The sequence below is a fragment of the Phaseolus vulgaris genome, chromosome 4 (assembly GCF_000499845.2).
Source record: "Phaseolus vulgaris cultivar G19833 chromosome 4, P. vulgaris v2.0, whole genome shotgun sequence".
NCBI lineage: Eukaryota > Viridiplantae > Streptophyta > Magnoliopsida > Fabales > Fabaceae > Phaseolus > Phaseolus vulgaris.
The window spans coordinates 26856833-26870406 of record NC_023756.2 but is presented as its reverse complement, the minus strand read 5'-3'; positions in this window follow the sequence as shown (position 1 = coordinate 26870406).

Genomic DNA, 13574 nt, shown 5'->3' with positions numbered 1-13574 from the left:
GTAACACCTGCAACTTAAAGTGAAGAAAGAGCCCCAAAAACAATTGCGAGCCCAAAAGCAATAAAAAAAATATAAATCTAGGTTTGATAACCTGATGTAGTTACTTTAACAGTTGAATGCAAGTGACAGGATTTTAAATCACTAGCTAGTGAATGCAGAGATAAAATCACAATTCAACCAGATTTTAAATGAGTGAGAGAGAGAAGATCACACAAACAATTATACTGGTTCACTCCTTACCAGAGCTACATCTAGTCCCTAGAAAACCACTGGGTATTCACTAGGTAATCAACAACAGACTACAACACACAAACACCACAAAGAGGTGATCTTGACCACATAAGAACACACACTCTCTTTGCCTTTTCACACACACAGTCAGAACAACCCTCTGACTTGCAGATTTACTGTTTTACATGTATACAAAATGAAAAACAATTACAAGAATAGAAGGAAAAGATTACACCTGGTGTACAGGAAATCACAAAGATCTTAATTCACTTCTTGAACTAATGGCACAGCCTTAGGAAATCTAGCAAAGCTTGAATTAAATCTTCCTCAAAATTGTTTCTTAATCTCTCTTTCTGTGTCTTTCAAATATGGGGGTAACCTAGATTTATAGCTTTTCAAACTAGCCGTTTTAGGAAGTTAAACACGAGCCAAAACAGTTTCAAACCCTCCAAACAAACTGGGTGGAAAACAACCGACTAAACCGAGAAATCAATTGGTTGTTTTTCACTTAGCTTAGAAAAACACTTTTTATTGTCAAAACCAGATTGATTCAGCTGTGCTTTGGATTAAGAATGATTTTTACAAATTCTAAACTACCTAGAACTAAACCCCAAACATAACAGCACATGCATCAAGCTCTCTTAACAGATTTGGAGGTATCAAAGCTTCATTTTCAATAATAAACACTTCACAATTAAGTCAGTGATCTCAACATCCAAGACAAGGTCCCACCAAACTTTAAAAGGACCTCGGTAAAAGAAGAATTGGACATAGGTCAGAGCATCAAATGTTCTTTCTTCTGGTATTTTTAAAAAGACAAGTTTATGTAAATAGATTATGCTCACTTTGGGGGTCCAATTATAAGAATAAGCTAGAGTAGGGTTCAATTAGCATAAATTGGGTGTACTTAGCATAAATTGGTCTTGTGGCAAGCCCACCTTTCATGACATGTGCTTCTAGGTTTTGGGTTTCTTTGCACAAATGACACGCCTACCCCTCTATCTTGTTCTGCAAGACACTCTCTCCTATATAAATAGATTGCCTTGCCTCATGTATTTCACATTGAATTTGGAATGGAAAGGAAACTCTGCAGGAGTGTTTAGTGAGCTTTGTCTCCTAGAAATTGGGTCTTATCTTGGGTATTTGGGCACTTCAAGTGGCGGCTCTTCACCACTTATCTTGGAGTCTCCTCCCCTTCCAATGGCGTGATTCCTTATTCCATAAACATCTCTTAATCTCTTCACCTTTGTGTTTTTCTTTCCTTTTTCCTTATGCCATTCTTTCATACTTTTATTCATTTATGTTTGACCCTCTTCATCATCTTATTCTTCTTTTCATGTCTTTCATTTTCGCACCTTCATCATCATAATAACCATATTTGTATTTTCTCTTTGCCCTCTGGAAGTGCACCTTCCACTTACTTAACCACTTGGTTAAGTTCGTGTCCAGTGGGAATCTTCTTTGGGTCTCTCACCATAATTGCTAATGTCAAAACTCAAACAAAAGAGTAACCCATAAATGTGCAATCTTAAATTCAACTCACATCACTTATTAACTTTAATCATAAATTATTGGAATGCAATAATAAATAAATCTATTGTTTTAATTAATATACTTCTAATTGGGTTTATTTGGGTCTTAATTATTATTTATATTTATTTTGTATTTTTAAACCAAGTTGCTTCTTTTGGATCAAAATTTGAAATAAAGAATGAGAGAATTAAATATGCAAATATTTGAGAAAAGGAATTGAATGCAAATTTTTGTAGGGGTATTCTATAAAAATCCTGCAATTAAAATTCCTCTGCAAAATCCTTCAAAAATAGAGAAAATATACTTTGAAGATATTATTCAAGAAAATCTTCTGCAATATCTCTAAGAACGATGTTGAAATCAATTACAATCAAAGAACAAATCTGAAGAAAAATGGAAACAATATTTCTGGAAGAAAAGTAAGAATAAAATCTGAGACTATTCGGGAATGAAGATATATGTTTAATAATTTGAAACAGGAAAGGAAACATCTGATAATTGTAAAACAATATCATAAGGCAGATTTTAATTTGATTTTGTGATGGGAAAGAAGATTACAGAAGAGACTTCAGTGGAAGGAAAAAGCAACTTTTGAGATCGTGTTTCATAGGAGCAAACACATTCTAAACCTAGTTTTCTTTTCTTCTTTATAATACTTTTGCTTTTCCTCGGCATGGAAAGCTAAACCTTTTTGGTTGATTTCTTTGTAATTTCCCATTGAGTTATGAGGTTGCTGGGGATTTGGCGTCGTTGTTGGGGAATCCAATTTTTTTTTTATCAGCAATAAATAAATGAAATTAAGAGGGATACTTCAGGGGTATCCCAACCCGTATACAACAGCCACAAAGGTACTCCACCAAAATAAGGGAAGATAACCAAAGTGTGACTTATCCTGCAAAAAGAAAAGTTATAACCCCAACCAACACACATATTGCACCATAATGACAGCAAACCTACAAGGTCATAGCAGCACCCAAAACCCAAACACTGTTCCAGAAAAGTAAAATCTGCATCACCTAATATTTAATATTCAACGAGCATTATGCACCAGCGTTCTAACAGCTCCCCAATTTGCACCTTAGTGTCCAAGCCCTCTACACCAACTTTGGTTTCTCGTTCATCCGTCTATGTACCCTACTCCAGCAGCCTCTGCTTCCTGCCTTTCCCCTTTATACCAAAGCTCCATCAAAATTGTGCCTCCAAATTTGATTTTGGTTTTTCATATTTTTTTTAATTCTCCTATATTTATTTTCTGCATATTTAACTTGTGTTTTCTCCTGGTCAACACACCAACACTAAGAATACTGATCTTGATCCCCTCAAGAACACACATCACTTCTCAGCAAACACACAAAGTTCTTTCAACAGATACAAGGATTACACTTGTTACAGAAACAAATCTGAAATCAATACAAGCAGAAAATCCTATCTCACACTCTTTGATCAATCTCAATCTCTAAGCAATCTCAACTTTTTCTCTTAAGCAAAATCAGTGAAAAACTCAAATTTGTTTTTCTGTATATATTCAAAGATGTTGTTTGTTATCAAATCTTAACAAACTATTCATTGCATTTAAGGATTGGTCAAAGCAATAAAAACTGGAGCGTAATCACTTAGAAAAGCATTTAATGCTCAGTCAAAGCACAAACCATTTTTCTGTTATGGTACCAAAACAAACAATTGGTTGTTTCCTCGAATCAATCGGTTGTTTTGGTTTTGACAACAAGTCAACCATAAAAACAGTTTTCAACCTTTTCTAAAAACACCTAAGTATAAAACAATTGGTTGTTTCGACAAAACAACAGGTTGTTTTTCAGTTAGTTTGAAAAACACTTTTCTTTTAAAAAGATTGAGAATGCCTATGCTTTGGATTCAATCAAGAGTGGATTACAAACACAATCTACCCCAGATCCTATCTAAGACAGCTCAGCAACAACAAGCACAACCTAGCCTTCAACATCCTTCAAAGGGTTTTGGATTCTTCAAAGCTTGAACACCACTTGGTTCAACAATCTCCCCCTATTTGATGAAGACAAATCCCTGGTGCTTGTGTTTGATCTGATTGAATCTGAAGCAGTACCTGCAAAAAAATAACAGATATACAATCCAATGCTTCTTACAGCAGCAGGTTAGATTTTCACACATTAAAAGCATAAATCCTGATAAACAATCGGTTGTTTATTCGAAACAATCGGTTGTTTTTATCAGCAGCAACATAAAATAGTTTTATATCAGAAATTTCAACTTATTTAAACAGTTTCAGATAAGATACACAAGACCAATTTATTCTCCCCCTATTTGTCTTCACAAATAGACTTTAACATGTATCAAAACAGATTTAGGAGAGATTATTAAGATCAATGATACGTAACTCATTTCTTAGGAAGAAAAACCTTTCTTTTGGTAGTGGTTTCGTGAAGATGTCAGCTAACTGCAGTTTGGTCTCCACAAACTTCACTTCACAGTTCCCATTGTTTACATGATCCCTGATGAAATGATGCCTTATCTCAATATGTTTGGTCCTTGAGTGCTGAATCTGATTTTTGGTAAGATTGATGGCACTTGTGTTATCACACATCAAAGGGACTTTGTCGATCTTCAATCCAAAGTCTGCAAGTTGTTATTTGAGCCACAAAATTTGTGCACAACAGCTTCCAACAGCAATATACTCAGCCTCAGCAGTAGAGAGAGCAATACATGCTTTCTTCTTGCTATGCCATGAGATTAGGCTTGAGCCAAGAAGGTGGCAAGTGCCACTTGTGCTCTTTCTATCTAGCTTGCAACCTGCAAAGTCAGAATTTGAATAACCAATTAAATGAATTGGAGAGTGAGAAGGATACCATAACTGTTGGAGATCAAGATCAAGAAGAAATAGAAGCCAACAATCAAGGACAAGAGGAGGTAGAGGCCCAAGTTGAGGACACTCAAGAAGTCATTAGCCCACCTCATAGGCTTACAAGGCGCAAGTTTAAGGAATTAGGGAATAGTGGAAGATTGTTTTCTCTTTTTATAGTATCTTTTGTATTAAAAGGTGCTTAGAGGGAAACATTAGACACCTCTTTTGTAAAAGCATCTATAGGCTTTAGTTTAGAAAATTCTAGAAGCTTGGGGAGTGAGCTTAGTAGGGGCGTGAGCTTAGGAGTATTTTGGGTAGCTTATAGAATAAGCTTTGTAAGCAAATGACCGGCCCTTGCTCCTATAAAAGGAGGGCTTAGGTCCTTCATAATGGAGGATGGATGTTTGATGTAGCAAAACTCTCCCAAATTGGTGATTGAGTGTGTGAGAACTTGTCTTCTCCTCTTCCTTGTCTCATCTTGAGCGCCTTGGTTCTCTCAAGTGGCGGCATTGCACACTTATCTTGGAGCATTCATACTTCAAGTGGCGTGTCCATCAACCAAGCTCTTCATTCACATAAGTTCCTCTCTTCTCCATCTTTTCATTTCATCTCCATGTTCATACGAAGCTAAAACATGTCTTAGGTTCCTATTCTTGCAATTTCATTCGGTACTTTAGCTTAATTCTTGTTTTAGTTCGGTGCTTCTTCTCTTTTGCTGGATTCGTTTGGTTCTTCTTCATTTCCTACTGTTTGTTCGGTTCAGTTCAGTTTTTAAGCAATTTAATCAGTGCATTTGGTTTCTTACTTCTTTTAATCGGTTCAATTGGCAAGAAATGGGTCTTCCATGTGAGTTTGGTGTTTGGTGCAAGTTTTGGTGAGTTCTTGAAACATAGAACATTGATCCATTTCTATTAAAAGTGCCTATTCATTCTCCAACTCAAGTTGATTCCATAAAATGTCAAAGAATCATCGATATCTTGCTATTGGAATCATATCAATAACCCAACAGATGATGTTCCTTTGAGATATTTCAGAATTCTTTTTGCAGCATTGAAGTGTGACTCTTTAGGATTTGCTTGATATCTTGCACAAAGGCACACCGCAAACATGATGTTCGTCCTACTAACTGTTACATATAGCAAAGAGCCAATCAATCCTCTGTATTTGGTTTGATCTACACTCTTTCCAGCAGCATCATCATCCATATAGCAGCTTGATGGCATTAGAGTGCTTGCTTCTTTGCAACTCTCCATTTCAAATTTCTTGAGAATCTCCTTGCAATACTTTGATTGACATAGAAAGATCTCATCCTTTGTTTGCTTAACCTGCAATCCAAGAAAGAAAGACAGTTCTCCCATCATAGACATTTCAAACTCACCTTTCATTGCAGCCACAAATTCTTCACACAAACTATCTTGTGTAGCACCAAAGATGATGTCATCAACATAGATTTGCACAAGAATTATTTCTGAATTTGACTTTTTGATGAAGAGAGTCTTGTCTACCATTCCCCTTTCATAACCATGAGATAGCAGAAAGTTGCTAAGCCTTTCATACCACTGCCTTGAAGCTTGCTTCAGTCCATACAAAGCTTTCTTCAACTTGAAGACATGGTTGGGATGCTTATGATCTTAAAACCTAGTGGTTGATCTACATATACTTCCTCATTGATGTAACCATTCAAGAAGGCACTCTTGACATCCATTTGGAAGAGTTTGAAACCACTCATACAAGCAAAAGCCAGCAGCAGCCTCACAGCCTCCATCCTTGCAATAGGGGCAAAGGTTTCACCATAATCTATGCCCTCCTCTTGATTGTAGCCTTTGGCAACTAGCCTTGCTTTGTTCCTTGTGATCACACCATCTTCATCCAACTTGTTCCTGAACACCCACTTCGAACCTATAATGTTCATCTCATCTGTTCTAGGGACAAGAAACCATACCTCATTCCTTGCAAACTGATTCAACTCTTCATGCATAGCTTCAACCCACTTCTCATCCTTGAGAGCTTCATCAATTGACTTTGGTTCAATTTGTGAGACGAAAGTTGTGTGCCTACAGAAGTTTGAGATGGAGCTTCGTGTGGAGACACCTTCCTTTATCTGCCCTATGATGTTTTCCACTGACAGATCTCTAGGAATCCTCCACTCATTGGGCAACTCACTCTGTTGCAAAATTTCAATCGGTTGTTTCTGCGAATCAATCGGTTGTTTTTCTGCACAAATTTCCAGCTTCTCCAAACTGATGCTCTGTTCATCCTCTTCAGCTCTGGTCTTCGGGATTTGGATGTTTCTGCGATCTACCTCATCAAAGACAACGTGAACTGATTCTTCTACAGTCATCAACCTCTTATTGTAGATTCTATATGCATGACTTGTGAGAGAATACCCTATGAAGATGCCAAGATCCGCTTTCTCATCAAACTTCCCCAAGTTTTCTTTTCCATTGTTAAGAACGAAACAACTGCACCCAAAAACTCTGAGATGGTTGATGTTAGGCTTCCTTCCATTGAAGAGTTCATATGGAGTCTTCTTCAGAATAGGCCTAATAACCACTCTATTCATCACATAACAAGAAGTGTTCACTGCATCCGCCCAAAAGTACTTAGGAAGAGATGATTCACTAAGCATTGTCCTTGCTAGCTCTTGAAGAGACTTGTTCTTCCTTTCTACCACACCATTCTGTTGTGGAGTTCTTGGAGCAGAGAAGTTGTGCAGAATCCCCATCTTCTCACAGAACTTGCTGAACTTCTCATTTTGGAATTCTCCTCCATGATCACTTCTAATAGAGCCTATGTTGCAATTCCTTGTATTTTGCAACCTTCTTGATAGCTTCTTGAATGCAGAAAAGGCATCACTCTTTGATTCCAAGAAAAGAGTCCAAGTGAACCTAGAAAAGTCATCAACAATAACAAGAGCATAATAATTTCCACCAAGGCTCATAGTTCTTGATGGTCCAAAAAGATCCATGTGAAGAAGCTCAAGGGGTTTTAAAGAAGAAACAACATTTTTTATTTTAAAAGAACTTTTCACTTGTTTCCCTTTTTGGCAAGCTTCACAAATATGGTCCCTCTCAAACTTGAGCTTTGGTAGCCCAATCACAAGATCCCTTGAAATTAACTTGTTCAAGTGATTCATGTGAATATGAGCAATTCTTCTATGCCAAAGCCAAGACTCATCTTGCTTGGATAGAAGACAACCAATTGAACATGGTGAAGAGATATCTAGAAGATACACATTATTGACTCTCTTACCTACCAATATTACCTCTTTGGTGTGGGGTAGACAGATTTCACATGTGTTTGACTTGAACATCACTTGATATCCCTTGTCACATAGTTGGCTAATGCTCAGCAGATTGTGCTTTAGACCTTCTACATAGAGCACATCATGGATGACCAAGATGTCTTTGTCTCCTATGGATCCTCTCCCAAGAATCCTTCCCTTGTTGTTGTCCCCATAGGTGACATGCCCTTCTTGCTTAAAGGAGATGCTCAGGAACTTTGATTTGTCCCCTGTTATGTGCTTGGAGTATCCACTGTCCAAGTACCATTGTTGCTTGCTCTCCTCCAAGATTTCCTACAAAGAAGATTTTCAAGTACAAAGATTTGGTCCCCTTATGAATGTGGGCCCATTTGGTTTACATTTATCAATTGAATCTTTATTACACTTAGGAATCCACTTCATAAAGCCCCTAAGAACAACATATTTTCTGATTTTACAGAACCTCACAGAATGGCCTCTTTTCATGCAATAGAAGCATGTAACAATCGGTTGTTTTTCTAGCGTTTTCGAAAATGATTTTGAAAATCTATCTTGTTTGTTTTGTGGGTTAAAACTCAATCCAGCTTTTCCAAAAACACAGTTTTGAGATGCCAAGACATTCTCAAAGTTGGATTGACCTTTAGAAAGCTTATCCACAGTTTTAACAAGATAGTGGACATTCTTTTCAAGATTTTCGCAATTTTCACAAACAAGAGTATCACACTTGCAAGAGGAGTTTTTGTAAACAATTTCAAGGTTTTCAAAATCTATTTTTGAATTTTCTAATTCCTCTTCCAGTGATTTTACTCTGTTTTCAAGCCAGCTATTTCTTCCCTTTAACCGATTGTTGAAGAGGGCCAATCGGTTGGCTTCTTCATGCGTTTCTTGAAAGGCTAGAAGCAATTTACTATAATTTTCAGAGTTTGAGGAGTTTGATGAACTTACACTACTTGAGTCATCCTCCTTTCTGGCCATGAAGCAGAGGTTGAGGCTTTTCTTGTTTTGCCTTCTTTTCCTTCTTGCTTGACTCTTTGACCTTGCCTCCTTTGGTTCATTGTTTCCATGAGCAGCCTTGAGTGCGTCCCACATCTCTTTAGCAGTTTTGCATCTTGATACCCTGAAAAACTCATTAGTATCTAGTGCAGAAGCTATTATGTTTTGAGCAGTACAATCAAGCTTGGCCATTTTACATTCATCATTGGTCTATTGAGACCAAGGTTTTGCAATGAAAGAACCATTCTTTTTAATTTTTGGAATGTAAGGACCATTCTCAATTGAATCCCAAATTCCTTGATCAATAGATTCCACAAATATTTTCATTTTGGCTTCCCAATACTTGTAATTTAATCCACAAAATAAAGGTGGTTTGTAGATTGAAGCACCTTCCTCAAAAGATTGTTTTCCAACCATAGAAAAAAGATTTTTGGATCAACTTGAATAACTTTCAAGAACCAAGCTCTTGATGCCAATTGTTAGAAAGTATGGCTTTAAACTAAAAGGGAGGTGAATGGTTTAAAGAGGGATTTCGAAAACTTTTTAAGCCTTTAATGAAATTACCTCGAGAATATCTTGATTAAGAAATCAGTTTTTGAAAACACAAAGCTAAAAGCATAGCACCAGAAAAACAATCGGTTGTTTCGCAGAAACAATCGGTTGTTTATACTAGTTTACAAATATAAAAACTGAATTTAAAGAGTTAAGGATAGAGAAAAATGCACACAGAGATTTATACTGGTTCACTCTAAACCCAGAGCTACATCCAGTCTTCTCAGAAACCACTGAGGAAAACCACTAAGTAATCAAACCTAGATCACTTACAACACAACCAAGAAAGTGACCTTGATCCCCTCAAGAAACATACTTCTCTTGGTCAACACACCAACACTAAGAATGCTGATCTTGATCCCCTCAAGAACACACATCACTTCCCAGCAAACACACAAAGTTCTTTCAACAGATACAAGGATTACACTTGTTACAGAAAAAATCTGAAATCAATACAAGCAGAAAATCCCAGCTCACACTCTTTGATCAATCTCTAAGCAATCTCAACTTTTTCTCTTAAGCAAAATCAGTGAAAAACTCAAATTTGTTTTTCTGTATATATTCAAAGATGTTGTTTGTTATCAAATCTTAACAAACTATTCATTGCATTTAAGGATTGGTCAAAGCAATAAAAACTGGAGCGTAATCAGTTAGAAAAACATTTAATGCTCAGTCAAAGCACAAACCATTTTTTTGTTATGGTACCAAAACAAACAATTGGTTGTTTCCTCGAATCAATCGGTTGTTTTGGTTTTGACAACAAGTCAATCATAAAAACAGTTTTCAACATTTTCTAAAAACACCTAAGTATAAAACAATCGGTTGTTTCGACAAAACAACAGGTCGTTTTTCACTTAGTTTGAAAAACACTTTTCTTTTAAAAAGATTGAGAATGCCTATGCTTTGGATTCAATCAAGAGTGGATTACAAACACAATCTACCCCAGATCCTATCTAAGACAGCTCAGCAACAACAAACACAACCTAGCCTTCAACATCCTTCAAAGGGTTTTGGATTCTTCAAAGCTTGAACACCACTTGGTTCAACAGTTTATTTTGATGATATACTAATCTATAGTTTGTCTTTAGAAGATCATGAGTCACATGTTAGGCCAAAGGGGTTCCTAGGGTTTGTTGTTAGTTCAAAAGTGGGTGCATGTAGACAAAGAAAAGGTTGCAACAAATGAAATATGTCAAAGCAAGCACACCAATCTCAAAGCCAACCACAACAAAACCAATGAAACAATAAAGACAAACAAGAAAAAGTTATAAGCAAAGAAAGGCTAGAACAAAAGGAGTACTAGATGTATGACAAACTCAAAGATTAATGAACAAAAGACAAGCAAGAAAAGAAGGAACTCAATGAAAAAATAGGCACACAAAAGAATACTTAAAGAAAAGCACTAGAGTAGATGAAGAAAACAAAAACAAGCTACTGGAAAATATTTTTTATGCAAATTATGTTTGATGTTCACTGATTTAACTGGAATGATATAGAGCGAACTGGATTATGAAAATTTAACCATAGAAACTTCAAGATCTTAACTCAACAATGGCACTGGAATTACTTAAAAACAGTAAGCCAATTAATTGAGATAAATTTTTCAAAATCGCTGCCAGATTACCGTATTTTTTTCGGCAGAATTGTACACTTTTTGTATTTTATTTATCATTTTTTGTGTACTTTGAATTTTTGAGTACTTCTTTTTGCTATGCTTTTATAACACTTTGAAGAACATAAATCCAGAATTTCAGAATTTTTCAGAGAGTAAATCAATTGCAATAAGCAAAAACAGTAAGCACGTTTTCAGAAAACAGAGGAATCCTAACAGGAATGAAAAACAGAATTAAGAACTAGCAAAGACATAATGGAAAATTATGTATAGGAACTTGTATAGGTCTAAAATACAAGTAAGAACTCAATTCTAAAACAGAAAATGAACAAAGGATCAAATATCAAACTCAAAAAATTATATGACACCAAAGCAAGAAACAAAAAATTCAAGAAAAGTACTACAAGAAGTGATGACAATTATGGAAAAACAAGACTTAAGACAAAACTTGTATGGATTCAAAAAGGAAAATACTCAAACACTTGATAGGCAAAATAAAGAAAACAGCAAGCAAACTCAAAATAAGCCTAAAAACAGAAATGTAAATTGCAAGAAATTAAAGAGCTCTTGAAATAAAGTGCAACACAACTCAAAATTAAACAAGAATGAACCTAAGACTCATGATACCACATGATGTGATATCAATGGCAAAATAGAGAATGATTCTTGACCTTCTTAGGAATCAACTTGAGTTGGACAATAGTTAGGCACTTTTTCTTAGAATTGGATCAATGTTCTAAGTCAAGAACTCACCAAAACTAGCACCAAATCCAAACTCATATGGAAGTTCCAATTATAGTCAAATTGAACCGATTAAAGTGAAAGAAGAAGCAATTGCACCGAATAGAATTAGCTAAAAACTGAAAAGAACCGAACATAAAGGCTGAAAATGAATAAGAACAACAATGAACAGCAAGGAAACAAAGGCACCGAACCAAAACACCTAAGAATTGAAAACTGCCGAACAGAAATTCAAGAACAACAAGCTAAACATGAACAATTGAAAGAGAAGGAAGGAAGGAGAGGAGAAAGCTCATGAAGATGGATGTATGGTTGGATGATTACACCACTAGAAGGATGGAGACTCCTAGATGAGTGTGCAAGCCGCCACTTGAGGTAACCATGGAACCATCAAGATAAGACTAGAGAAGAAGGCACAAAGCTCTCCAATGCTCTCTCAAAATTTGAGTATAGTTTCTTTAGTCTAAATTCAAATCTGAATTGTACAAGGGCAGCACCTTAATTTATAGCCTAGAGGTGCTGAAAAATAGGTGGGAAATTTCAAATAAAACTCATTTGAAATTCCCACCAAAAACAAGTCACATGGGAGGTGTGACCTTTTTCTACTATGACACCTCCTAAAAACTACACCTACACCACTCTCCTAAGTCACATGGACAATGTGACTTTCTTTTACATATTCACACTCTTTTATTTAATATCCACACCTCCTAAAACTATACTAGAGTATTTCAAAGCTTGGCCTTTCCCCTCATGGGATGGACTTGGGCTTTTCGGGCTTTGGCCTTCTTGGGCTTGGGCTTGGGCTTTGGGCTTGGGCCTCATCTTTATTTTATGTCTTCTTTTAATTTTTAGAAGACTAGAAGAAAGAACTTCAAATGTGAGGGTGGATGTCCTCTTCCTCCATTAATAAAAGCCTCCTTTATTTGATTCTCATCATCAAAAGTGGGTGCATGTAGACAAAGAAAAGGTTGCAACAATTCAACATTGGCCAACACCCACCAATGTTAATGAAGTTCGAAATTTTCATGGACTTGCTAGTTTTTATAGATGGTTTGTGCAAAACTTTAGTACCATTGCTGCACCACTAAATGCTATAGTAAAGAAGGATGTGGTATTCAAGTGGGGACATGACCAAATTCAAGCTTTTGAAACTTTAAAGAAAAAATTGACTAAGGCCCCCATTTTAGCCCTTCCTAACTTTACTAAAACATTTGATATAGAATGTCATGCTTCTAATATAGGCATTGGGGTTGTTCTCCTTCAAGAGGGTCATCCTATTGCTTATTTTAGTGAGAAACTCAAGGGGAGTCATCTCAACTACTCCACCTATGATGAAGAACTTTATGCTCTTGTAAGAGCCTTTGCAAAATTGGCAACATTATCTTTTTCCAAAGGAGTTTGTGATACATAGTGATCATGAATCCCTTAAATATTTGAAAAGCCAAAGCAAGCTTAACAAGAGACATGCCAAGTGAGTGGAGTTCCTTGAGCAATTTTCTTATGTGATCAAACATAAGCAAGGTAAAATAAATGTGGTTGCGGATGCTCTTTCTAGACGTTATACCTTGTTAAATGTTTTGGATGTTCAATACTTAGGTTTTGATCACATAAAGGAACTTTATAATGATGACCTTGATTTCTCTCTTATCTATCAAGAGTGTTCCAAAGGAGGACACAAATATTTTTTTCATACATAATGGTTTTCTTTTCAAAGGAAAAAGACTTTGTGTTCCCCATGGATCTTTAAGACAATCTCTTGTTATAGAAGCACATGAGGTAGGACTTATGGGACACTTTGGGGTAGCTAAAAC